The following is a 27264-nucleotide window of genomic DNA, read 5'->3' as shown; positions in this document are numbered from 1 at the left end:
CCAAGTTCTGTTCTCCTCATTATCCATTAAAAAAGGCACATACTTTTAAAATTGAGGTAGAATTAACATACATTAAACTGCAAATCCTAAAAGTGTACAAGTCACTAATTTTGGCATATGTCTACAGCCATGAAAACATCACCACAATCAAGACAGAGAATATATCTATGACTCCAAAAAGTTTCCTTGTATCCCTTTGCAATTCCCCCATCTCTGTCCCTCTCTGCCTTATCCCCTTTTCCCCAGGTAACCGCTAATCTGCTTTTTGTTACAATATATTAATTTGCATTTTTTAGAATTATATATAAATGGAATCATATAGTATACACTGTTTTTAGTCTGCCTTCTTTCACTCAGTGAAATTATTTTGAGGTTCCTCCATGCTGTTTGTGTATTTCAAGAGTTCATTCACTTTTATTGGTAAGCAGTATTTCATCAGACAGGTATTATACAATTTGTTTATTCACTCAACTTTCGCTGGACATTTGGTTGTTTCCAGGTTTGGGATATTACAAATAAGGCTGCAGTGAATATTCATGTGTGAGTCTGTGTATGGACATACACTTTCTTTTTTGTTGGCTAAATATCTAGGGATAGAAAGGATGGGTCATACAGTAGGTATACATCTAACTTTCTAAGAAAATGACAAACTGTTTTCACTTGCTTGTACCATTTTAGAGTCATATACTAGCCATGTATGAGAGTTCTAGTTCCTCCGTATCTTCACTGATAATCGATAACATCTATTTTTGCAATTTTAGGCATTCTAACAGATGTGTTGTGGTATCTTGCATGTCCCTAATGACTAATGATGTTGAGCACGTTTTCATGTGCTTATTTGCCATCTGTCCATATTCTTTAGTGTCTTTTCAGATATTTTGTTCACTGTCTTTGAGTTGTTGGTTTTCTAATTGTTGTGTTGAGAGTCTTTATATATTCATGATGCAAGACGTTTATCAGATACGTGCCCTGCAGGTATCATGCAACTTGTCTTTAATCCTCTTTAACATGGATGTGCATGCATTCTGCAGCCTCTCTTGTGGCTGGGTGTGGCCACGTGACTGAGTTGCCACTTGTGGAATGTGAGTAGAAGTGAAGTGTGCTACTTCTGGGTTCAGTCCTTAAAATAATGTGTGTGCTTCTCTGGACTCTTTTTTATGATCAGCTTTGATCACGCTGGTGAGAACAGTGCCCTGGGGATCAGAATGACCTGGTGCAGCAGGATCACTCACCTTTGCACTGTTGCATGGTGGAGAAATGAACTTCTTTTTTTTTTTTAATTTTTATTTATTTAGTTTTGGCTGCATTGGGTCTTCGTTGCTGTGCACAGGCTTTCTCTAGTTGCAGTGAGCTGGGGCTACGCTTCGTTGCGGTATGCAGGCTTCTCATTGTGGTGGCTTCTCTTGCTGCAGAGCACAGGCTCCAGGCACCCGGGCTTCAGTAGTTGTGGCACGTGGGCTCAGAAGTTGTGGCTCGTGGGCTCTAGAGCGCAGGCTCCGTAGTTGTGGCGCACGGGCTTAGTTGCTCCTCGGCATGTGGGATCTTCCCAGACCAGGGATCAAACCCATGTCCCCTGCATTGACAGGCGGATTCTTAAGCACTGCACCACCAGGGAAGTCCCGAGAAATGAACTTCTATCTGCTTTTTTAAAATATTTATTTATTTTTAAAACACTCTATTTTAAAATTTTGGTTACAATTTCATTTTTGTTTCCTTAACAAGTCTACTGTTTAATCTCTCAGGATTAAAAAACAATTATTAATCTTCTAAAGAACTGAACAACAAAGGAATGTCAAGGGGAAGGGCACAACTGCCCCATTCTCTGGGGGTATAGTAGCTACTCCAGTTTAACACCTAGCTTCAAAACAAAATGAATTTTTACATTTTCTAAATGAAATAATGTACAACCACCATCTTCATCTGAGCTTATTATAACTTTCAAACACAAAGCTTCATTTTAAGCTTGGTAAAAAACTTTTAACAGGAATGATGGCTGACCTTAGTATGTAGTGTGTATCTTACAGGAAATGTTTTTTAACAGTCACAACACAGTAATAATGCCATTAACGAAGTCCTCAATTTAGAATCTGGAACATTCTTCCATCAAGGCGGGGAGGGGGAAATTCAGTCCAATGAGTCTGTCTCAAGATCTTCCTCTCTTGTTTGCTCCACTTGTATTCTCTTTTCAGTAACTGGATTAATGCTTTGAGCCCCAAATGCGCTATATTTTTTATTACTGTAGATTACATGTTGTTTGCTGCTCAGTTTCCATTTGTTCCGCTTGCTTGCATTTTCTATCTGCTGCTTCTTTCTCATGTTGGCCTTTCAGCATATTCCTTCTATGTGCAGTCGGAAGGTTTCTTCCACCTTTTCTCTTCTTTTCACCTTCTTGATCATCTCCTTTCTCTTCAGAATCAGAGGTTGATGTAAGCCCTGTTTTAGCTAAATTTTTCCTTTTTTTTTTTTTTTTTTTTTTTTTGCTGTACGCGGGCTTCTCACTGCTGTGGCCTCTCCCGCCGCAGAGCACAGGCTCCGGACGCACAGGCTCAGCGGCCATGGCTCACGGGCCCAGCCGCTCCGCGGCATGTGGGATCTTCCCGGACCGGGGCACGAACCCGTGTCCCCTGCATCGGCAGGTGGACTCTCAACCACTGCGCCACCAGGGAAGCCCAATTTTTCCTTTTTTTTTTTTTCTTCCAATTTTTCCTTTTTGATTCAACTTCTTTTTCCCCCTTTTTTTTTATCTGGCTCTTTTCTTGGTTATCTTCTTCCTTCTGGCCCTCCTCATCCTTTTTAAGCTGCTTTTTAGGTTGTTTTTCCTCTTGCCCCTTTTTCTTACTTTTGTCTTCTTCAGGTACCATCACTCTCCGAAGGACAGGGCTGTTTTACCATTTTGGGTCTGCCTCTTGGTTTTGGAATCTTGACTTCTGTAGCGGCAGGTCATCCTCTTTCAGGACTCACTTTTAGATTAACAGATGCTGTTGCTGTAGTCACTACGCCTGCCTCCTCGGTTTCTACTTGTTTTTCTTCCTTTCTCTTTCTCCCTCTTCTGGCAGCTTTTGGAGTGGTTATGTCAACTGCTTTAGTCACATCCTCGTTGCTGGCTTTTTCTTCATGGTCAGTATCTTCCTTTGAAACACTAGTTTCTTTTTCTTCAACTTCAACATCAGATGACGCATTTGATTGTTTAGTTGATGCCTGTTGACTTGAAAATTTCACTTTCGGATTGTTATCTATCTCCCATAAACCTTCATTAAAGCCTTTTCGCTTATTTGGTTTGCCGTACTTTTCCTTATTTTCTGAGTAAGGAAATATGTCCTTTGGGCCTAAAAGAGCAGTCTCATGAGTTCCAAAAAAGAAAATGGGGAGTTTGTTTGTGGGTGGTTTTGCAGCTCCATCAGGAACTTCATCTACCTGCCGGGGCCGTGGGCGCTGGGGCTGCGGTGGCGGGCCAGCCGCCTCTGCCCACGTCCACGCGAGCCACCTGTGCCACCAGCTGCCGCAGAGGCGTCTCAACGGCTCCAAATAGCAACCACCGCCGACACTGCCGCCGCCGTCACTGCGCCGCTCCCTATCTGCTTTTAAACCACTGGAATTTGGGGTTTCTTTATTAGCCCTTAGCAGCTTAGCTCTTACCCTAACTAATACACCAAGAGAGTCTCCTTTCCTTCCTGCCTTCCCCCCTCCCTCCCTCCCTTCCTTCCTTCCATCCTTCCTAGCTTCTTTGAGCACATTCCAACAGAAGTTTAGGTTGGCTGGTCTGAGAATGAATTCATTTTCTTAGATAAGAGAATAAAAATTTCTTGAGCAACCCGTAAGGTGCCGTGCTATGTATCTGGCCTAAAAAGAGGAATAAAACCCAATTCTTATACTTGGGAATACTTGAGAAACTGATGGTCCAATGAAAGTCTTTTGACTTGGTTTTGTCTCTAGCCAGTCTGGAATTATAGAGCTGTTCAGCGGTTTAGGGACAAGATTTTGCTGAGCTTCGAAGAAGCCAGAAAAATGCAGAAATTTGGTGGCAAATTGGTGTTTTTCTCTTGATATTCTGCAGAAAATCACATTAAGAAGAAACTGAACTTTGCCCCCTCTGCCTGACAAATGAGAAGAAGGTATTCCTGTCTCAGTACCTGCAGCCCTGTATTTGATCCAAGTCTCCCCAGAGTAACTGAAATCATGTTGTTGCCATTTATTTGGGTTCTTGCGATGGGCCATACACTCTTGATGTAATTCAACCACTTACTTCTCTCAAGAACGTAACTGATGTTTACAGATGAGGAAATACATTCAGAGAGGATAACTAACTTCTCTGTCACCATGGAGACAGTGGGGGATGGAGGCAAGTTTGAAACCCCTCCTGGTACCCAGAAGCCAGGGCCCCTCCTGAAAGCTCTGTCGCCTTCCATGGGAGCAGCTCTGTACTTAGATTATTCAGAGTCCTGCTTCGGGCTTTTGCTTTTCACGGGAGAAATAACCTCACAGACTCTGGGTCTGCTCCCGCTGCCTCCTCGGCCCCAGGCTGGAGACGAGCCTCTATTACTCAGAAGAACTTATGAAACTCCGTAGTTCTTTACATTCAAGCATCAGCACGTCTGACTTTTGTTTTCAATCCAGAACCTGCCCTGTTTTCACAGAACAAAAATCCAGATTCATTCTGAAAATGAAATGACGGTTGGTCCTTGGAAAACAACCCAGATCCCAGGTCCCCACTTTAGCACAATCCCGTCAAGGTTTTCTGGTTGGGTGATTCCAGGCCCTATCACACTGATAAGGGCTTTCAGACATACCAAAGCAGGGGAAAATGAAAGAGACCCTTTCTTTTTCTTGTTGTTCCAGATCAGATAACACTGCCTGATTAGTTCCTCCACCGTGAATTCACACCGCATGTACCCACACGCCAGCCCTCTGTGAAAAGGCCATCTGCTATATTGCTTCCTGCACAATAATTCGCATTTTGCCTCATGCTTTCCCTTCTCCACCTCTGTTTCCGGCTCCTCCCCCTGAAGTAGCAAAGTGCCCGCAAAGAAAATGTGTCAACAGGTGGAATTTATAGGAGTTTCTTGGCCCACACAGAAATGTGAACCACAGGTATCCCCAAAGGAGAGATTTTCTTACCCAGACACTTACCCTCTTGAATATGCCCTGATTCTATTCACATGTGGGTTCTCTAGAGACACCAGTTATCTCTTGGATGGAATCAGAGTGTGGAGCTCCCGTTTGGGAAGAGTGGCTTTGATGAAGGCCAGTTGGGATTATTTAGTTGCGGTTACAGAAAAGCCCAACCCAAACTGGCTTAGTCCAAAAGGGAATTTATTGACTCAAAAGCTGAAAGGGGATGCTACCTACAGACAGGACTCAATTCAGGGCTCAGGCTCACCATTGGCACCTGCCAGCTTTTAAACCTTTGTTCTGCCTTCCACTGCGTTGACTTTAGCCTTGGGTTTTGTGGGTACCAGAAAGGTCCCTGCTAACCCACTCATTCTCTTACGTCTTAGGTCAAAGGTTATGAGTGAGAGTCTCTTCCCCAGAAGGTGCAGTGAAAATGTCATTGCATTTCATTGACTAGGTCACATATGATCCACGAAGATCAAAGGATGGGGAAGTGAGATAACTGATGACTTAGGCCTTGGTCACGAGCTCCACTCCTGGGGTTCCGTGTGGAGTCCGCTTTAATGGGACTGCGTGGAAATCGGGTACAGTCACCTGGAAGACTCCAGCACTGTTCCCTGCAGTGTGTGTTGCCTTAGAAGAAACGGTGCATAGCGTCACATAATGTTTTGTGTCCACCGCATGAGCGAGCTCCATACCTTGAAAATAGCCAGCATCTGCTTACGTAAAATAAGAATTTACGGGCTTCCCTGGTGGCGCAGTGGTTGAGAGTCCGCCTGCCAATGCAGGGGACGCGGGTTCGTGCCCCGGTCCGGGAAGATCCCACATGCCGCGGAGTGGCTGGGCCCGTGAGCCATGGCCACTGAGCCTGCGCATCCGGAGCCTGTGCTCCGCAACGGGAGAGGCACAACAGTGAGAGGCCCGCATACCGCAAAAAAATAAAAAATAAATAAAATAAAATAAGAATTTACACCCAAAGCCAAGCTGATTGGAGAAAAGGTCACTTACTGGTTTAAATTCCAGGAGTCAGGCTAGTTTGCCAAAATTCTGATGCAAGTGGGTCAGTATAGACAACACTCAAAAATTCCTCAACGTCCACATCAGGACTGCCTTATATTCTTTAAAGCATGAAGAGCCTCCACTGGTTCGGTATTGAAGACTGTGGCAATGAGCCTTTCTTATCGGTTTCATTGAGTTTTTGTTTTCTAAGAAGACTCTGATATTTTAGTGTATCTGTGGGGAGGAAGGTGATCTCCGCGTCTTACTCTTCCGCCATCTTCCCCTCGTTCCGACTCTGATATTTTAGTTATAAAGACCTCTGTAGCCTGATCAGCCTGATTCTGGAGGGAGTGGAAGAGTTTATGGCAGAAACGTGGGAGGTTGTTGGAAGTATGTTGACTATATTATGATACACACAGCAAAAGATGTTCTCCTATAATGCTCTTTCTTCTAGTCATTCAGCTTCCTCATTCGTCTTTCTAAATAAACATCTGGAATTAGGTTATTCATTCTTCTTGTCAACTCTCAACGTTAAATATTCATCCTTTTAGCCACTGAACAATTGTTATTGGTTATGAACCTCCTTTCTTCAAATACTTCATTGTTGATTGTGCATCGGGCCCTCTCTAAGCACGTCACATGCATTATTTCATTTATGCTTCATAACTACTGTATGACATAGAGACTATTATTATTATTCAAATTGTATGGAAGGTGAAACAGATCTAGAAGAGGTTAAATATCTTGCCCAAGGTCACCCCGTTGGAGCCAAAGATTTTAAAACCATAGTATGCAAAAAAAACAAAGATTTTGCCCCTGCTGCCACCAAGGCAGGGCACAGGAAGACAGACCTATAAATAAACAAGTGCATTTAATGTTGTGTTTGCTGTGATAATGAGCTACACAAGGGAAAGTGGGAGAGAGAGAGAGAGAAAGCAGTCATTTCTCTGGCCGGGGCTGCAAGATTTGAAATGGGTGTTGGGAAAAGTTCCCTTGAGGAGGCTAAGCTGAGGTGCACCTTTCCAGCTAGAAGGTGGGGGATGAGAAGAGCATCCCAGAGACCAGAACCCATGCAGGCAAAACACAGATGCATGATGGGGGAAACACAAGCTATCTGGCCTGGGTGGAGCCTGGGGTTCAGGAAGGACAGACATAGGAGTTGCCAAGCGGGACCCAGTCCATGAAGGGCCTGGTTGGGATTTGGTCAGGAGAGAATGGGGAACTGTTGAAGGACTTTAAGGAAGAGGTGACAGTTATTCATACCTAGTTTTTTTTTGTTTTTGTTTTCTATTTTCTAAATTCCCAAGCTTAAATCTTTTTTTTTGAGGGGGGATTTTTTATTGTGTAAAATCAACATAACAAAACTTACCATTTTAATTGTATAATTCAGTGGCATTAAGTACATTCACAACATTGTACAACCATCTCCACTATCCATTTCTAGAAAATTTTCATTATCCCAGAGGGAAACTCTGTACCCATTGAACAATCATTCCCCCATTTTCCCGACGACCTGCTGGATCAATGGAAGTTGCGCTGAAAAACAAGAGGAAATAAACATATAGGTCCTCGATGTATGTTAGCACAGAGAACACTGCGCTTTGTGCTTTTTTAAAAGGAAAAGCATCAATGACGCTGCATTTTGGGCTGAGAGTTCACGCAGTGTCTGGGGTGAGCTGTTCCTGTCAAATCAGCCAGTCAACGGCGATGTTCCGTTACCACCAAGATGTCCCTCTGCGGTTTCTTATAAAGAAAGGCAGTGGGTGCCCCACGTGGCTGTCACGACTAACACTGCTGGTGAATACCCCATGGCATCAGGTTAGCCAGCAGACACACATTGAGCACCTGCTGTGTGCACGGGGGTCAGGAGTCAGGTGCCGTAAACAGAGAGGAGTAGGCAGCGATCCACAGCTTTCGAAGGAATCGTAATGTAGTCGGGGAGAAGGACGAGGACGCGTCAGCCTGTGACCTCAGGTGGGGCGGAACCACCTGACCTGTGCTGATTTACCTTTTCACTGCACTCGGTAGAGCTCTTTACAGCACTGAGCACGTTGTCATTTTACATCAGTTTGACCCTCTTCTTGTCGTAACCTTCAGACTGTTCACCCCATAATGGCAGATGCTTCATCTATTTTTGTTCAGTATTGTCTCTTCGGAATCTAGCGTCATTCTTGGCACGTAGAATGTGCTCGACAAATGCATATTGAATAAATGGTTGCTATAATTATATATATGTGTGTCTATACATGCATACATACATATATAATACACATATATGTGCATACCTACATACATATACACACATATATTAATGCTACAACACATTGTATATGTATACTTTCACTGAACATATAAATATATATATATTCAAGGTATGGATATATACGTACAAGTCATATTTTTTGACAAAAATAACTATCATTTATTGAGCACTTTAATTTTTATAAACGGAAACTTTTTTCAGTGTTTTACATTTATCATTTTATTGAATTGTCACAAGAATCCTATGAGGATTAATTAGGTTGTTTACTTTTTCCGAAAGAGGCAAAGGAAGCACAGAGAGGTTAAGAAACTTTCCGAAGGCTACACTGTTTCAGTTAGCATCAAGCCATATGTTTTGAAAGCACAAGCAAAAAATTGCCAATAATCCATTTTTTAAAAAAGCTGCCACTTTGGAATCAATAGCTTCTTCCAGCCTCAGTGCTGTTTAAATATGGCCGAGACCCTGCGGCTGCAAAGCTCCACGAGCTGGGTATGTTAACTGCACGTCTGACACACGCAGCAGTGGGCGCAGAGCTGGGTTTGTGGTCCCCAGTAAGAGGTCACCATGAGGCCTCCAGTGCGCCCAGAGAGACCCACGGTCTCCCTCCGCAGTCTCATTAGTTAGAAGACTATTTATAGACCTCAGCGCTCCTCTCAAGACAGACTCCCTCTCAGTTCCTACGCCCCCTGCTCTCAGCAGACAACTTCACCTCGTGAGTCATTGAGAAAATTGAGGGCATGCGCGTGCTTTCTGGTAACTTCCCACCCTCTACCTACAATTTACCTACACCCACGTCCGTCCTCCCAGCCTGCTCTCCAGCCGGCAAAGGTAAGGTGGCTTCCTCCCAGCCGTGTAAGCCTCTCCCAGGGTCCGTGTCCTACCCCCGCCCTTCTGGGTTCATCTCTCATCCCTTCCCGTCCCAGGAGGCTCTCCAATCTTTAGGTCCATTTCCACGGTGATGCCCCCTCTGCCTGTGAAGAGGCTGCGCTCTCACCGCCTTCCTGGATTCCTGCAGCGGCCTCCTAACCTGCCCTGCATTTCCATTTTGCCTCTTCTGCAGCGCGGTCACATGGAATCTTTTAAAATGCAGGGTCACAGGCAATTCCCAGCGCACTAGCTCCAACTCATCTGCGCCTCACTATTTCCAGGAATCGTATCAGGATATGAGTAACTAAGGGTGATATTAAAGCCTCTCTACTTTTCCCTTCCTTCCCTCCCTCCCTTTGAAAGTAAGTCATTTGCATACATGAGTAGTTATTAATAGTAACACAGCTCTCCGGCTGCACCTTACAGCGGACTTCTTGACTCAGTCACCAGGCTTTGGCTCAAGCGCCTCTCACGCACCTCCACGTCATCCCCGCCGCTCCCTGGCTCTGCTCCCAGCACCCCTAGAACAGCAGGGTCACTGGGACCTCCTCGCTGCCACTGATCTTTGTTCAGTCTTTACATCCGGCTTTTGACAGCGTCCACCCTGCTTGTTTTCAGACTTCCCTGCACGCTCCCCGTTTCCCTCACAGCGCTGGCGTGGTTCCTTTTTCCTCCGTGGATGCCTCTTGCTCGGCCTGACCCTTGAGGGCCGTGTCCGTGGGGTTCTGAGCAGAGCCTCCCTGTCCTAGCTCTCTGAGTTTTCTGTAGGTGGCTTTACCCCCTGGCATATTTTGTGTGCATTCCTTATGCATGTTACCCTTATCATTTTAGTTTCATTCGCTAGGTCTTTGAGAGCTTTAGCTGATCATTGTTGAGGTTTGCTTACTAGGATGTAGGTATTGATCCAAGAAGAATTATAGCTTGATTCTTCTAAAATCCTTCTTTTTTTTTTTTTTTTTTTTGCAGTACGTGGGCCTCTCACTGTTGTGGCCTCTCCCGTTCTACAGTGTCAGTGTTTGTGTTTAACTTCATGGAAAAACCATCATGCCAATATTATGTCCTCTTTCAGCCTGTTGAAAGAGAGCCCCTATGAGGACATGTACACCCGTCAGGGGAGTTGTCCAGGTGTCCAGGTGTTGGGCTCACTCAGGTGCCAGTAATGACACTGGCTTCTCTCCAGTCTCCAAAACTCCAAAGCCCAGAGTGAAAGATGCCCCCCACCCGCTGTTCCACTGACTGCACACCCCCAATCACCCCCTACTTCCCTGCCTTGTTCTTTGGTTTCCTCAGTTTTGCCCACTGCCCTCAACGCCCAGCTGGAGATATTTCCATTAAGATTCTATCCTTTAAGGACTGCCTCCCTCCTTCATGAATTTCTTCTTTGGTAATCTTACCCACTCCCATGACTGCAACTCTCAACTGTGGGGATGAATTCCAGACCTATGTCCCTAATGGAAAATACTAAATATAAAGTATTTCTTTGATAGTTTCTCAAGTGCCTCTACTATTTCTTTTGGTTTAAGATGTTTTAATGATTATGTTTTAATTTGCCAAGGTTACATATTTTAATGACCCACGTTGACTGAATATTTGGTATGGTAGGTGCTCTTATAAACATACATATAAAATAAACTGTACTTAATGTAGTCAGGTTATCTAATTCACTTAAAAAAGGAGAAAAACCCAGAAAGACACATCCAAAATTGTGGCAAGTTACATTAGCAAAAACTTGATTTAGAGTATTAAAGTTTAGAATGGAGATTTAAACACAGCTAATGGGACCATGGTCCATCCATTGCTTCCCATATATAGCACCAAAGGGGTTTTGAATATGGTGCCCCTGCAATAAATAAAATCACATTTCTCAGCTCACATCTTAGCATAAAATAAAATAATACCATGCACTATAAGTATATGTTTGCTAATAAACATTTTATCTTCCAAAGAGAACTGTTAAGCTATCGTCTTTAGGTCGAATCTCTGAAACCTCTAGGAAAATCAAGCTTAGTGAAAAGGAATAATAAACTACAAAGTGAAATGATAAGGTTTTCCTTTATGGAAGTCTATATATTTTTGGTATTTGGCTATCATTTTTAACTGATAATATTATATTAATAATATGTTTTATTGATAATATTATATTGATAATATAATATTTGATAATATATTAATAATATTATATTTTGGTATTTGGCTATCTTTTTTATTGATAATTTTATATTGGTTTTTAGCATTTCCTCTGAGTTGCATTCCTTTCATCTGATTTTTATATTTATTATATTTGTGGTGGTAGTGGAGGTGGGGTGGATAATAATAGTTGCCTTGTAGGTTTGTTTGTAAAAACAAATATGCATTTAAAGTGCCTGGCACTTAGTAGGCATTTACCAAGTGTTAAATGAATAAATACTGGGTGTTCAGACAAAGGAACTATTATTCCCAGCTTGGCTCAACAAAGAGAGTTCCTATCGGGCTGTTTGATCTACGAGAATCAGGGGCGGGGCGGGGGGGGCAACTTTTGAAACAGAAAATCACATCCTCCCTTTAAAAATGCTCTTCTATGTCTTTTTCCCTCTTGTTCAAGTGGGCATACGTGGTTTCTATGATCACGCTGTAGTCCTTACTTACACCTCTTCCAAAGTAAGCACTTAATCAATGGCCCAGCTCGTGGGGAAGGATTCTCAAGTACTTAAGGAATGGGAGGCACCACCAGCTGCTCAAGCAGCAGGGCATGGATTGATGGATTGATGCCAGACGGCGGCAGGTGGCTGTTTTCACATAGCAGCCCCAGGCAAATGAAAGAGGTGTGTGCAGATCATTCTCCCCGGAGGGTGTTCCTTTCTCTACAGCTGAAAGGGCAATGAATTGATCCAAAACAGGACCAACAGTTTGAAAGAATTATGACAGATCAGTCAAGCACCCCTAAGTTTATCTGGATCAAGATGCATAAGCACCCTCCAGTGTTGGCAAGGTGTGACCCCTGTAGAGGCTGAAAGAGGGGGAGCTGAGCGAACAGGACCATCACGTTCCTTAGATGCAGGAAATAGATCCAAATTAAAATGAAAGAACGTTTGCATGGGTCACATCTTTCTAACCTTAAACTATGATTGAAACTCCTCTAAGTGTGATGCAAACAAAAGTATCTCCCAAGTTATAAACACCTAATTTATGATGGCCCATAAATATCAGTGATTGGTTGGGTACTAGTTTCCCTCAAATATCCTTGCTCCCCTCTTCACACATGCTCTTCTCAGAAAACACCCGGGGTGTCCTGGGCCACTGACTAACCATTGCCGCCTTGATTACAAATGGAGTATGGCGGACTCAGTGGCTTGGACAGCAATGCTTCCTTCCCCTCCCTCTTTTTACAGCTCAGTCAATTCAAGCTTGGTTAAACCTGATCTCATATCCTATTTAACTTCCTGCTTTCCCTAAATCTTCCAATTCCTGCCAAATTAGATAAGAAAAAAGTTTAATATTAGATTTTCTACCAAGAGTTTGAGGCTATGGAATTAAACAAGGAATAGTACCGTGTCTGGCCCTAACTGAGTTTAATATCTATCGTAGAAAATCATTTCTCTCTATGGACATCTATCTATCTATATACTCAACATGAAATGAAACAAAGTGGGGTAATGCTGATCTGACTCAAAAGAAAGTTATCATAAGGAAAAGTCAGTTTTACACATTTCTTTCATTTATTTGTTCTCTCTCTCTTCCTCCACCTCTCTCTCTCTCTTTTTTTTTTTTTTTGCGCCATTTTACAGCAACTGGTCTGTTGATACGCTTTTGCCTTATTTATATGACTCTGTTCTATTTTCTAGTTACACACTGGGATGGAAAATGCGTGCATGCTGGGTGGCGGCCTCTTTGTCTCCCATTTGCCTTTTCCCCTTCCCTGTGAAATGAGATATCCACAAGAAAGGGCTAAAATCACAGCACGTGTTAGCGAATGCACAGAGTGGCCTGTAATCTCGCTCTCCTTCTGTGCTTCCATTTCCTGACTATGGAACATATCAGCGAGCGTTTTTTTCTGCAGCGCTGGCAGGATCAAAAGTCAGGCAGAGACGGCCCAGGTTCCATTTCTATTACGAAATAATTGTCGTATCTGCATGATAATACACACATATATGCCTGCGGAATTATCTGCCTGCTAAGCATCCATTCACGCCCCGGAGAAGATGATGAACGTGCCGGATGCGTCCCGGTCGCGGTGAGCGCACGAGACGGGCGGAGCAGGGCAGCTCGCCAGCTGTTTGGGTGGCTCTGTCAGCAGAATGCGTCATCTCAGCGACTCCTGCCGTACCAGCCCTGATACCAGGTCTAACCGTCCCGCTGGAAGAAGGCCAGAGGCCCTGCACTAAGATTTAGGCCCATTTTTCATCTTCTGGCAACAGTGCATTCCCTCTCTTACACCCTCATCCAGCCAGGCCATTACTATGTCTCCCCAGGAGTGCTACTGCTGTTCTGCGGCTAGGGCTCCTGTTTTATACTTTACATTTGGTCCTTGAAATATTTACCAAAACGTGTTACTGGCCTCGGGCCAGGTCTTAGCCTAGAAACCAGATAATCTACTTTCCCCAGAATGAATAGCATTCAGCTATTCCTGAGCTCCCGAAAGCCAGCAGGCCCTCCAAAATTAAACACTCGCAAAGCTTTTTGCCAGCAAACCGGGGTTTGAAATCGGCGCGGGAAGGGGAGGGGAATGAGAGGAAACGCTCCGCTCTGGGGCGAGCAGTGTGCACGTCCTCGCTCCCGTGCAGCAGCGGGCAGAGCACCGGCGGCCTCAGTGGATCCCAGACCACGCCGGAGCCACATGACGAGGCCCGGGGTGGCGGGTGGCGGGTGGCTAGGAGTCTGCGCGGCTGGCGTTGCCAGGCAGTGGCCAGCGCGGACACTGGGCCCCTCCTTCAGCAGCCTTTGTGTCCTTGCTCTAGACTGAGCTGCCTTAGACTCGGGATCAGACCGCCCTCGCTGTCCTATTGTCTTAACAAGCAGTGCTGGGGTCGGGTCGGGGGAGCCGAGGGGAGTGCTGATCTGAAGTTTTCCATAGAACCCCCATCCGGGCTTTCCCGGGATGGATCCCAGACAGCATCGTGCCCAGTCTACCCGATGGGGCTGCCTGTCTAAGGGGCGCACCAGGCAGCTGATAAAAGAAGCTGCGTGCTGCAGGAAGGAGGGAGGTGTATTTGTTTTGCATTCTGCAGTGTGGCTTATGTTAACTGTCTGGGGGACCAAGGCACACACACCACAGTTGCTCCCTTGTGCGGTGTCATGAGGCCCAAGTGATGAATTTTCTTCGCTAACGTGGCCTGATTTGGATTAGGACACCTGGGTGTGTGTTTGTGTGTTTATCTGCCGCCTCTGGCAGTCGGCTCAGGGCAGGGGACCAGGCCATGGTGAGAGGCAGTGTCTTGGTCAGAGAGTGGAAGTTTCTAGTTTCAGCTTATATCTGTTTTTATGGCCATTTTGATTTGTGTTACTGGCTGGGCTTTCTGCGAGCCTGAAATGCATGCAACCCGTCAGTGAAACCTCAGGAAGATTGAATCTAATTCATTCTGAAACTGGTTGCATTTTTCACTCTAACAATAAATCTAACAAATTCAAGGACACTTTTTGAATTCAAGAATTTTCCTTCCTTCTTTTTTGATGTTGGTCGACGAAACCCCCCATGGTAGAGACCTCAGGCATTTTTATGTATATTGGGCCATTCCTTCTATCTTAGTTTGCTAACCCTATTGGGCTAGTTCCCCCAAATGTTTCCTAAAGAACTGGATATCATTAGGTCAAAAGAGTTGTCTACAGGTACACCTCGCTTTATTGCACTTCGCAGCTACTGCCTTTTTACAAGTTGAATGTTTGCAGCAGCCTTGAGTAGGACAAGTCTATAGGTGCCCGTTTTCCAAGGGTGTTTGCTTACTACGTGTCTGCGTCACATTTTGATAATTCGCAAAATATTTCAAACCTTTTCATTATGTTTGTGATGGTGATCAGTGATCTTGGATGTTATTACTACAGATCTCTGAAGGCTCAGGTAATGGTTAGCGTTTTTAGCAATAAAGTATTTTTAAACTAAAGTACGTCCATTATCTTTTTTAGACATAATGTTATTGCACTTAGTAGACCATAGGGTAATGTAAACGTAACTTTTATATGCACTGGAAACCAGCAGATTCATGAGACTCACTTTCTTGCCATATTTGCTTTATTGTGGTGGTCTGGAACTGAACCTGCAATATCTCTGAGATAGGCCTGTAAATGCATTTTTCTCATTACATTCCAATTTTTCCAAAACCAATACCTTATTATATGATAAACATTAAATGTTGAGATGAACAGCTGCAAATGCAAATTAGCCCAGTTAGGGGATATTTACGTTTAGAATTGTATGAAAACAACATCTGTGAAGGCTGAGGAAAAAGTAGGTAAGAATAATTGACCTAAGATCAAAAACATGCCAAAGACTAAAGCATTATTTCTCTGAAAGAAGTTATTTGGAAAAACTCAAAACATCTGGTTTATATTAGAAAATATAAGCATAGAAAGAGTAGCGGTCTTTGAGACATCAACTTTTATATTTCTGGAATTTTATAATCGCTCTGTCCCTATTTCTTTAAAAATAAAATGAAACTTCTGTTTTACTGTTTATGTTTGTTTCAGCTGGGGAGGGGCAGTGGCGTGAGGCTGGCAGGGGGTGGTCATGCCACAGATGATATTAAAGGAGACCCATATGATTGCTTTCTTTACTTTTCATATCTCAATTCCCTGGCTGTTCAATTTAGTTCCTGAGGTGCTGACAGCTGGTAATACGCTAAACTGCAATCCACCTTCCCCAAGTTATTGATATTTCCTAACTGAGGTTTAATGGTGTGACTTGGCTTAGGTGAAAACGTGCCAAGGTCTTGGGTCTCCTGTGTTTCATCCAGGTTTGTTATAGTTCCAGAAACATACCGCCAGGGGCTAGAAACCACGTTGCTGCCTGGTCCTTGCAAGGCAAATGGATATCAATTACCTATGACTTTCAGAATACCTCTACACAGACCAACAAAGGGACCCAGCAGTGATTCTTTCTTTTGGGCTGTTTATTTGTCCCGTTGACAAAAGCTGGTGAGTCTAAGAGATTGAAAATATCCAATTCTGCAAAATGAATAGTGCTTACGTTATAGAAGATAGTTCTAATTTATTTTAGCAAAAAGCCATTAGGAAAAGAAAACAAAAGTCAGTGTATCTGGTACCAGATAGTAGTGATGGTTGCACGACAATGTGAATATACTAAGTGTCACTAATTGTGAATTTCATGTTATGTGTATTTTACCAAAATAAAAATAGAGTCAGTAGAAAAAGTTTATCTTACTCTAGTGACTGAGAGTGTTAATGTTGACTATCACTGTAGCTATGTGATTTCCAGTGGGGCGGCGGGAACAGCAAGGGTGTAATATTCCAGACCTGGGGCTGTTTATTGCTGGCACTACATTTTATCAATGGCAAGTGGTAGATGATTTGAACATTCTTCTTAGTATAGTAGTTTCTTAGCAATAAGGATTTAACAGTTGTGGTGATCACCGTCTGTAAGAAAAACAGCATAAGGTCTGTAGTTTATAGTCATTTGTCATTTTGGGGAGATAAAAAAACCCAACAACGCAAATTGCCAGGCTCATTGGCTGCCAGTATGCCTCCTGGTTACCTGCTCCCAACACACGTACAGTAACGTTCATGAAGTGATTCAAAACTTTGTTCCTTTGAATGAAATGATCATTAAGTAAGAGAAAACGTTAAGTAAAGATAGAAAATGTAGTTAATCCATGGGGAGTTGGTCAACACGTAGCTATGGACAGAGACGCAATGAAGGAGGAATTAAGAGGTGGATGAACATTTCTGAGTTCTACCATTTGGGATTCCTCTGGTTCCCAGTCCTTCTTCCCCTTGTGACTATCAGGGATATCGTATCATCTATTTTATCCAATACATCAGAACCATAACGAATGAGCTGAAAACCACGGATTGCCTTCCTAAAATAACATGGTTTCATTTAAAGATATGTTTGTTGAGCGTGTACTGTCTGCAAAGCATTGTGTTAGATATTATGGGGGAATATGGAGATGAGTATGGCATGGACTCTGTCCTCAGAAAACTAGAAATATCATAGAAAAGACAGGCGCCCGAAGGACAATCACACTCTAATAAAAGCGAGTGTTAAATGCTGAAAGTGAGAGTGGCCTGGAGATTCACAAAGGAGAGAGAAAGTGCGGCAAGAGCTAGCTATTTGTTGTGAAGTTGTGGTGTGTGTGTTTGGTCCTTTTATAAAGGAGGTGGTTTGGGAAGAATGGGTAAGAATTTAGCAAACTGAGAAAGCATTTTAGGTGGCAGAATTGAAATAAGGCCAAGGCACAGAATAGGAAATGCCCAGGTGTTGGGAAAATGCTATAATTTTAGTTTGGCTGGAAGTAGGTTGTCTGTAGGAGATCAGTAAGAGTTAAGATTAGAAATGTAGATTGGTCCTAAATGTCAGGACGAGGCATGTTGTATTTAATCCAGAAAGCACTGGGAAGACACTGACAGTTCCTGAGGAGGCAGCGAAATGATCCAAGTCATGCTTCACTGATGGTGGGGACTGAGCTGGGATGGTTTGGGAAGAGACCTGCAGGGTGGAAGCTGGTAGAATGCCCTGTGAAGAAGAGAGAACAGAAGGAGTGGGGACCTGGGCCAGGCCAGTGGCAACAGGGAAAGAAAGAGAAGAGGCAGAATCTACATTTGGTTTGGCAGCAAATCGGGTACAGGTGGATTGAAGAGAGTTCTGGAAAGATGGCAACCTGAGTGTGTCCAGGCTTCGTCTCCTGAGCCAAGGCTTGCAGAAGCCAGCAGGCATGCCAGGCTGGAGGGTGTGAGGACGGCCCCATCTCTGGCGAATTCCGAGGTTGATGGAGGATTTCTCCTCTGTGTGCTTGACAAGAGCCTGGAATTAGTGGGAAGAGCCTACGTGAGGCAAATAGAGTAAATTGTATCTTGGTCTGCAGAGATGAGAGTGTCTTGTTGTTGGTATAAACAAAAGGGAGGACTTCCAGCTTTCAGGCTGGCTTGTAAAAAGTTTGGAAGTCATTACTCCCATCTTCACAGCAAGAGAAAGACTTCAGAAACTGAAAAGCAACAACTCTTAACTAGATTCATCAGAGACCGAGGTCACAGGGCAAACCACTGCCCCCCAAATTAGAGATACAGATAGGCAGATACAGAGAATCACAGTTTATTGGAGTAGAGGTACCAGAGCAGAAACCTCCATGGGAATCAGTACCGGGTTCCTTTCACCCAGTACATCATACCCAGCTTTCAGCAAAAAATTACAAGACATACCAAAAGACACGAAGCAAAGTTTGAGGAGAGAGAAAGCATCAGAACCAGTCTCAGATATGGCAGAGATACTGGAATTATCAGACTGGGAATTTAAAACAACTATGATTAATAGGCTAAGGGCTCTAATTCAAAAAGTGGACAACGTGCAAGAAGAGATGGATAATATAAACTGGGAGATGGAAACTCTAAGAACCAAAAGGAAGGCTAGTGATAAAAAAAAACCTCTGTATGGGGCTTCCCTGGTGGCGCAGTAGTTGGGAGTCCGCCTGCTGATGTGGGGGACACGGGTTCGGGCCCTGGTCTGGGAGGATCCCACATGCCGCAGAGCAACTAGGCCCGTGAGCCACAACTACTGAGCCTGTGCTCTAGAGCCCACGAGCCACAACTACTGAGCCCGCGTGCCACAACTACTGAAGCTTGCACTCTAGAGCCTGTGCTCTGCAACAAGAGAAGCCACCGCAGTGAGAAGCCCGTGCACCGCAACGAAGAGTAGCCCCTGCTCACCGCAACTAGAGAAAGCCCACGCACAGCAACAAAGACCCAACGCAGCCAAAAATAAATAAATAAATAAATGACGTTGGGAGAATTTTTTAGTTTTATCTTGAGTCTGGTTTATACTCTAAAACTATGCAATATGTTGAAATTATTCATCTGCATAATAAAATGAACCCTCGTGAACCCACCATTTGACCCAAGAAATAGAACATGCCTCAAATCCTGAAGTTCCCTGTAGACCCCTGCTGCCCCACCCCCAGTCCATCCTTCACTCTGCTACCAGTTGATCAATACCCTGATATTTGGTTTATTTTCATGACTTTCTTTTCCTTACAATTGTTTCATATGTGAGTATTCTATAATGTGTTGCTTGATTTGAACTTTACTAAATGGTATCGAACTATATGTATGTATTTTTCTATGACTTACTTATTTCACCTGCTGCTAAGCTACTAAGCTTCATCCACACTGAAGCACGTAGCTATAATTTCTTCACGTTCGCTGCTGTACGGTAGTCCATGGTGTGAATACATAACAACGTATTTATCGATTCTCCTGTCGAGAGATGCGTGGCTTATTGGCATTTTTGCCATTATATACTACACTGTCTTAAACACGTTTAAAGGGGCCCATTTGCAAGCGTTCACTTAGGATATATACGTAGGAGTGGGATTGCTGGGCTGTATGGTATCACTTTTTAATTTTTACCAAACTGTTTTCCAAAGTAGTTGATTGCCACTTTTTCAGTGTCCACCTTGCCAGCAGTGGGGGCCTAACTCAGGAAAGAAAGTCCTTGATGCCATTCATTTCAAAAGAAATTGTTAAAAATTTTCCAGGAAGCAGATTCCACAGCTTCGTAAACCTTCCTGATGCTCCTTTGGGGTCCTATGAGGAAGGTGTCCCTAATACCTCCTGCTGTAATCTGAGCACCTCCTTCCTTTTAAAATTATTCTCTATTTATTAGTCATGAGCATCGTCTGGACAGTCCAGTTTTTACTTTTTAGCACTCATTCTGACTTTTCCTGTAAGGAGATATATCACAGTTGAAAGGTCTTTCAGATAATATCGTGTTCTAGTGTATAACTTGAGACTTAAAGACCTGACGTACCTTAAATCCACATTTAAGAGCGGTGAATGATTGCATTCTGTGTATGTGGTGCTTTATAACGTAGGTAGCCAAACGCATCCTTCAGAAGTCACGTTTTCCTCCCTGTATTAATTATCCTGTCTGAGCAATCTGTGGCAGGCTGAATAATGGCCCATAGGTTTTTGAGAATGTCATTCCAGCAGAAACACTGACACTTGGATGGAAAGGGACAGAAAGAAGATGAAATAAAATAAGGCTGGTGGGCTCCCCAAATTCCACAGGTAGGAGACAGGCTGATAAAAGTACTCAGCTGCAAACATGCAGTACCCTTCAAGAAAAAGGATGAGGGACTTCCCTGGTGGTCTAGTGGGTAAGACTCCGCACTCCCAATGCAGGGGCCCCGGGTTCGATCCCTGGTCGGGGAACTAGATCCCGCCTGCTGCAACTAAGACCCAGCACTGCATACATAAATAAATATAAGGGAGGGAGAGAGGGAGGGAGGGAGGGAGGGAGGAAGGGAGGAAAGAAGGAAAAGAATGGCTTCGAGGGTGAAGCTGTGGGCTGAGCCACAGAGACTCATTCCCGGGTCCCAAAATGTAATGGAGTTTGCCTCTTTGCATACTGGTTGAGACCCACATTCTCCCTTTCTCCTTTCATTTTCACCCTTTTTGAATGGCATACCTATAACTTATCCTGTGCATGTCCCATCATTGTTTTTTTGGAACATGTAACTCATTTTCTAATTTCACTAGTCCGCAGGAAGAGAGAACTTCTGCTTTAGGATGGATTATATGCAGAGACTCACCTGTACCTGATTTGTATTTCCTAGATGAGATTTGGGAGCTGCTGAGACTTGGATGCGATTTTGGACTTGAAACTGTGATGGGTTAAGACCTTTGGGAACCTTGGGATGGGGTTAATGCAGTTTGCATGTGGGATGCGTGTGAATCTTTGGGGGCCAGAGGGTGGACTGTGAAAGCCTGAGTAATGACCCCCTGAATATGTTCAGGCCCTCATCCCCAAAACCTGTGACTGTTACTCTACCTGGCAAAAGCACCTTTGCAGATGTGATTTGCTTAAGGATCTTGACATGGGAGATTATCCTAGATTATCCAAGTGGGCCTGATAATCACAAACATCCTTATAAGAGGGATGTAGGAGGCGTCAGAGACAGAGGAAAAGGCCACGTGAAGCAGATTGGATTGGATGTGGCCGTTAGCCAAGGAATGTCAGCAGCCTCTGAGACAGGCTAGGACCTGGGACCTGGGACCCTTTGCTGCAGTGCTTGCACCTGGACAAATGTCTCCTCCAGCAGTAGAATACAAAGAAACTATAAGGGACTAAAAATAACCGTGTACGTGCACAGTAGGGGCAAATTATGGGCAACAAGATACAAAAAGAAGAGCCTGGAGCAAAAGCCGGGTACTGCTCACACCTGCTGCACACAACACCACCAAAGGGGTGAGCAAACCACCTAAGCCCCCCTCCGGCTGACCCTGGACTTGCCCCTATATAAGGAACCAGCTTGCCACTGCCTCAGGGAGAGAGCGAGTGAGCAGGGGAATGTGCTGCTTGTTCTCGCTCCCCGCTGCTGCAGCAGGAGCCCCAGTAAAGCCTTGCCTGAATTTCTTGTCTGGCCTCTGATCAATTTCTGTTGATTAAGGAGGTCAAGAACTCTGGTCGGTAACACCTCTAGAAGGTAAAAGAGGGAAGGAACAGATTCTCCTCTGGAGTCTCCGGAAATAACCAGCTTCTGCTGACACCTTGATTTAGACCCCATGAGACTCATTTTACTCTTCTGACCTCCAGAACTGAAAGTAATACATGTGTGTTGTTTTAAGGCATGAAGTTTGTGGGAATTTGTTATGGAGCCGCAGTAGGAAACTAATACACTCTCTGTTGGGGCAGGGTCCTTCAGTGCTCTTGTAAATGCAAGAATGTTAGCAAGAGCAGTTGTATGAAAAGGAGTGAGGGAGGGGACATTTTTCCTAGGAGGACTATTTATTTCATTATAATTGGTGAATTTTCTTTTTCTCAAACAAAACCACATCTTTAAATGCACTACAAAGAAGCAACTAAATTATTAAGTCTTTCATAAAACAAAAGTTCTATAATTTAGCAGCTACTACCTGGGGTACAATACTTCCGCTTTTACTAAATATCTGAACTAATTCCGTTTTTAAAATCCTCTCTCTAGAAGACCTAAGGCCTCTTAGGAAAGAAACTAACAATAACGTATAACATTATTTTTGCCAAAATGAAAGCAAGATCACATTATTGATATTCTTATGAAATCCTAATAGGGGAAAATGCCATGGTTAAAGCTCGCGGGGTGTTTTTGATGGTACTGGTTATTTAGGACAAGTTTGGGCAGATCTGGCAAAACATTGAAGTAAAATGAATGTGCTTTCGATTTTAGGAAGAACATTCTTTAGACTGAGGTCTTTGTTCCCATGTGTACTTGCTTCTTTTGACTGATCAGAGATGCACGCATACAACATTTAATCCATTTACATTTAATGTCTGGATGCAGATTCTTTCACTGGAAAAGATTTGCAGATGGAGAAGTTTGAAGATTCTCTTTAGACAGCTAGCTTATTAGGTGGCATTTTTTCTCTTAGCATTTGAGCTTTTTTGACTAAGTACCAGTTTGCTCTGATGGTACCTATATCAGTCACAGACCAGTCAGGAAACCGGATGTGTGGGTTACGCATGTGATGAAAGATCTGAGATCTAGTCAAGGGCAGTGGGGAGACCCGCTGGTCTGCAAGAGTAGGCGGCTACCCCTGCCTTAGTTCCAGAGGCCAAGGGGCAGGCGTGGTGGATAGTTTCTGCTGCTGCTCCTGTAACAAATTCCCCTACGCTAAATGGCTATGATGACACAGATATATTGCCTTGCAGTTCTGTAATTCAGAGGTCCACAGTGGGTCTCCGTGGGCTAAAATCAAGGTGTCACCAGGGCCTTCCTGGAGGCTCTGGAGGAGAACCTGTTTCCTGGAGGCTGCCCACATTCCTTGGATACTGAGTCCCACCCTCCATCTTCAAAGCCAGCAATGGCAGGTTGGTCCTTCTCCCATCACCTCACTCAAACATCACTTTTCTGCCGCCTCTTCCACATTTAAGGACCCTTGTGATTACACTGGGTCCACCTAGACAATCCAGGATAATTTCCCTATTTGAGATCAGCTGACTGACAACCTTAATTCCTCTTGGCCTTCTGCTGTAACATAGTCACAATTGGGGGAAATTGGGACATGAACATCTTTGGAAGCCATTATTTTGCTTTCCCCAAGGGGTATTACTGGGGCTGGCAGCCAGGGCGATACGGTGGGAGCTGGACCACCGCACGAGCTATGATCGTGGATGGAGAGGCGTGGGCAAGACACATCCCTCACAGTGTGAGGCGGGGAGAAAGAAATCCCTTGTCTCCTCCCTGCAAAATGGGAAGTTTTCCCCAAGTAAGCGTCTTGTACTGGACGTCCAACTTCTCGTTTTTCCTTTCCTTTTCTTTTTTTTTTTTTTTAATGTGGAATCTCAGAAACCTTTTTATTAGGAGCAAGAGAGTATATCGTTCTTCTGTTTATACTTTACTGTGTATGTGACAACTATACACAACTTTCTGCAGCGCACCAGTGTGATGGAAAAAAGGCTAATCCTATTGAAGTCGCCATACTGACCCCATACAAATCCTTTCCTTAAGTCGGGTGAGGGTCTGAGTTGTTTGTGTGGGAAAAATCATGTGATTAGAGCCAGTGTCCGTTGGCGTTTTTCATAACAATGGATAGTGCGATGATTTGTAATCCAGCCTCTATTCCTGTAGAATTCTTCCTGGGCACAGGCCGAGCGAGGTGAGTTTGGGTGAGTTAGCTTATTCAAGTTGCCCCAAATACTGGAAAAAAATAGCTCGTTATAATGTGCTCACTAATTTCAAAACAAGTCTTTTTTATGTCACGCTGCAGAAATCTACAGCAAATGGGATTCAAAGGATTACTGCATGAAGGAAACGTCAATGCTAAATCTATGGACAGTCTCTTTAGTACCGCGTGTCGCAAATTAAAAGCACGCACCAGGGAGAAGGTGAAGGAAGAAATAGTGAGGCACCTGGCCTATCCCTGTTTACCTTTCTTTCTGGAACACGCTTGCTTGGTTGCTCTTTTCTTGGGGCCCTTTCCCCTCCAGCAAGAAATCACCGCGTTTATCTGCCATGGTTTGGTTTTCTCGGGCTACCTTAGCAATGCTGTTTCAGCAGCTGGCTGCTATGCCAGCATCAGGTGTCACAGCCACTGGGGTGACTGGGTGAATGGCCGTGCGTTTTCCCTGGAGCAGAAGGGACAGACAGGCCAGCTTTTGTCTCTGCCAGGAGAGCTCTGCTTGTGAAACTCCATCCCAGTCGGTGTGCCTGGGAGCATGGGGTGCCGGCCGTTTGGCCATCGCTTCTTCTCTGCTTGGCCACCCACTCTGTGCACGGCCAGACACTTCTTTGAGGGAAGGAAAATGCATCTTTCTTTTCTTGTTTTCCTTCTGAACCCATGTTTGGTTTGAATTCTAGAGTCAGAACTTTTTTAAAAATAAATTTATTTATTTATTTATTTTTGGCTGCGTTTGGGTCTTCGTTGCTGCGCGTGGGCTTTTCTCTAGTTGCGGTGAGCAGGGCTCCTCTTCGTTGTGGTGCGCGGGCTTCTCATCGTGGTAGCTTCTCTTGTTGCAGAGCACGGGCTCTAGGCGCTTGGGCTTCAGTAGTTGTGGCGCGTGGGCTCAGTAGTTGTGGCTCGCGGGCTCTAGAGCGCAGGCTCAGTAGTTGTGGCGCATGGGCTTAGTTGCTCCACGGCATTTGGGAGCTTCCCGAACCAGGGCTCGAACCCGTGTCCCCTGCATTGTCAGGCAGATTCTTAACCACTGTGTCACCAGGGAAGCCGAGAAGTCAGAACTTTAAATAGATCCTCCTCTGCTGGAATTTCCTGTGGGTCCAGCAATCTTCTGCTCTGAGATATCTGTGTCAGAAGTGGGAGAGGGGAGTGAATTAGGGTGGACCTTAATCCAACATGACTGGTGTCTTTATAAGAAGAGGAGATTAGACACAGACACAGAGGGAGGACCATGTGAGGACGCAGGGTGAGGGCGGCCAACTGCAAGCAAAAGAGAGAGGCCTCAGAAGAAGACAACCCTGCTGACACCTTGATCTCAGACTTCCAGCCTCCAGAACCATGAGGAAGTAGATTTCTGTCGTTTTAATCCCCCAGCCTGTGGTATTTTGTTATGGCAGCCTTAGCAAAGCAATACAGTAACTTTCCCAAGGCTATACACGGGGCAAACCTGACTACAGAACCCACATTTTCAGTGTAAACCTCATAATTTTTCTATAAGTTCCAAGTAATACATTTAAGCATTAGTTAATATTCTGGAAGGACATGTTTTAAAATACTAGCTATGTCTCTCTGTTCCTATTTATAACGTACTTACCAAATTTTGGAAGTCGTCTCTCCCAAATCTGACTCTGTGCTGCCCTGGTGTCCAGTTATGTCTAAGTGAGCCGTGAAAATTTCAAAACAACACTTACTCAATTTTTCTTTAATTAAAGGGAAAGAAACAACTATGCAAAACAGCTTTTGGTTTTTAGGGGCAGAAGACAGGTTTCAGGAAATCAAACAAACAATAAGGTTTGGAAATTCCCCAAAGAGTGGGGCTTTCTGACTCCAGAGCAGGGGCGGGCAGCCTCTCCAGAAGTGGAACACTTTTTATTTTCCCAAAGGATCGAGAGCCTGGGCATGGGGGAGGGCTGAGGGGCTGGGGGGAGTCTCCCCAGGGGAGGCCTCTGAGGTGTGGGCCTGCGTGGTGTCTTTTTCCCAACAGGAAGCCTGGGATAAAAATGGGATGAGCAGGCGGGGTGTGGACAGCCCTGACCTGGCCACCCCCCTGAGGAGCTAGGTGACCCTACTGGTTGATCCTGATCTACTGGTTGGAAATGTTTGCCCTAGAGGATCTTACACAACAGAGTATTTTGAGTTTTCCAAAAGACTGACCATAATGGCAGTCGGAGACCTGCTCTCCCCATGCTCTCTGGCTTACTCTGGGGCTTTGCAGTAATATATCAACACAGAGACCCCAGGCACAGGGAGCGGAATGTTTGGTGTTTCAAGCAAGGCACATCTGGCTTTTCATTTTTAATACTTCAAGAAGTTTATTCCATTCCATATATATATTTAAAATATGTATAATATTTAAAAATATAACTTTAAAATATAATTGTATACTTTATTTATTTATTTTTATAAAAAGCAACGCTAGCCCACTTCCCTGGTTTCAGCTGTAGACAGTTCACGGCCTTTCTGAATTTTCACTGGGTTAGTGTAGGCTACTTCTTCACTGGTTTCTTTCTGAAATCTACGTGGGAAGGACAAGAGAACAGTAAACAACAGTTTTTGTTGCATTCATGTAGATTTGAGCAGAGGAAAAATAAAGGATTCAATACGTGGTCCAGGTAAAAAAATGTGACAGTGGTGGCTTGAGCTATGACCTTGCATAGAATCAATACGCTGCTTCCCTTTCTGTCAGGCAGAGCCTACTTCTATGCTTCTTTCTTTCTTTCCTTCAGTAAAGGCAGTTACCTAATGATATTAAAATTTTAATTGATTATGCTGGATGTTCTGGAAATTGAAGCAGCCGGACTCAAACTCGCTCAACCCAGTTGCCCTCCAGCTGCTATTGAAGGTAAATGCGACAGCTGTAAACAGATGCTGCCACCTACAGGACAGAGCGGGGACGTGCGCAGCCACAGTCACCCATCCTCAGCCATTCATCTATATGACTTTTTCTTCTACCCACTTCCCAGTGTCATTCAAGAGATCAGAATCTTTTAAATTTTCTTTTAGAATACAAAGCGAAACCTCATATTCTGTAGAAAAAATTCTTCTTTATAATGAATCTTCAAATTCTGTAACACATTTATAATAAAGAGGATATAAATATTGAAAGAGGAGCCTTGAGAGAAGGATTTGTTCGACACAGTGTCTGAACCGGTAAGGCAGCCATTTCAAATTTTTCTTTATTTTTTCCCCCTCTTATATCAGAAGTGACTCAATAATGCTTTTCACTGTAAAAT

General features: G+C 44.1%; 1 protein-coding gene and 1 pseudogene across 1 annotated transcript in view; one reads left to right on the top strand and one right to left on the bottom strand.

Moving 5' to 3' along the window:
• Positions 1–27264, top strand: part of CHD7 (chromodomain helicase DNA binding protein 7) — a 444235-nt gene that overhangs the window by 337748 nt on the left and 79223 nt on the right. The gene's annotated exons all lie outside the window — the stretch shown is intronic.
• On the bottom strand, positions 2517–6385 carry LOC137210104 (PC4 and SFRS1-interacting protein pseudogene; annotated as a pseudogene).

Source organism: Pseudorca crassidens, chromosome 17, assembly GCF_039906515.1.
Source record: "Pseudorca crassidens isolate mPseCra1 chromosome 17, mPseCra1.hap1, whole genome shotgun sequence".
NCBI classification, from domain to species: Eukaryota; Metazoa; Chordata; class Mammalia; order Artiodactyla; family Delphinidae; genus Pseudorca; species Pseudorca crassidens.
Note: the sequence above shows the minus strand (reverse complement) of the source record. Positions and strands in the feature narration are given on the sequence as shown.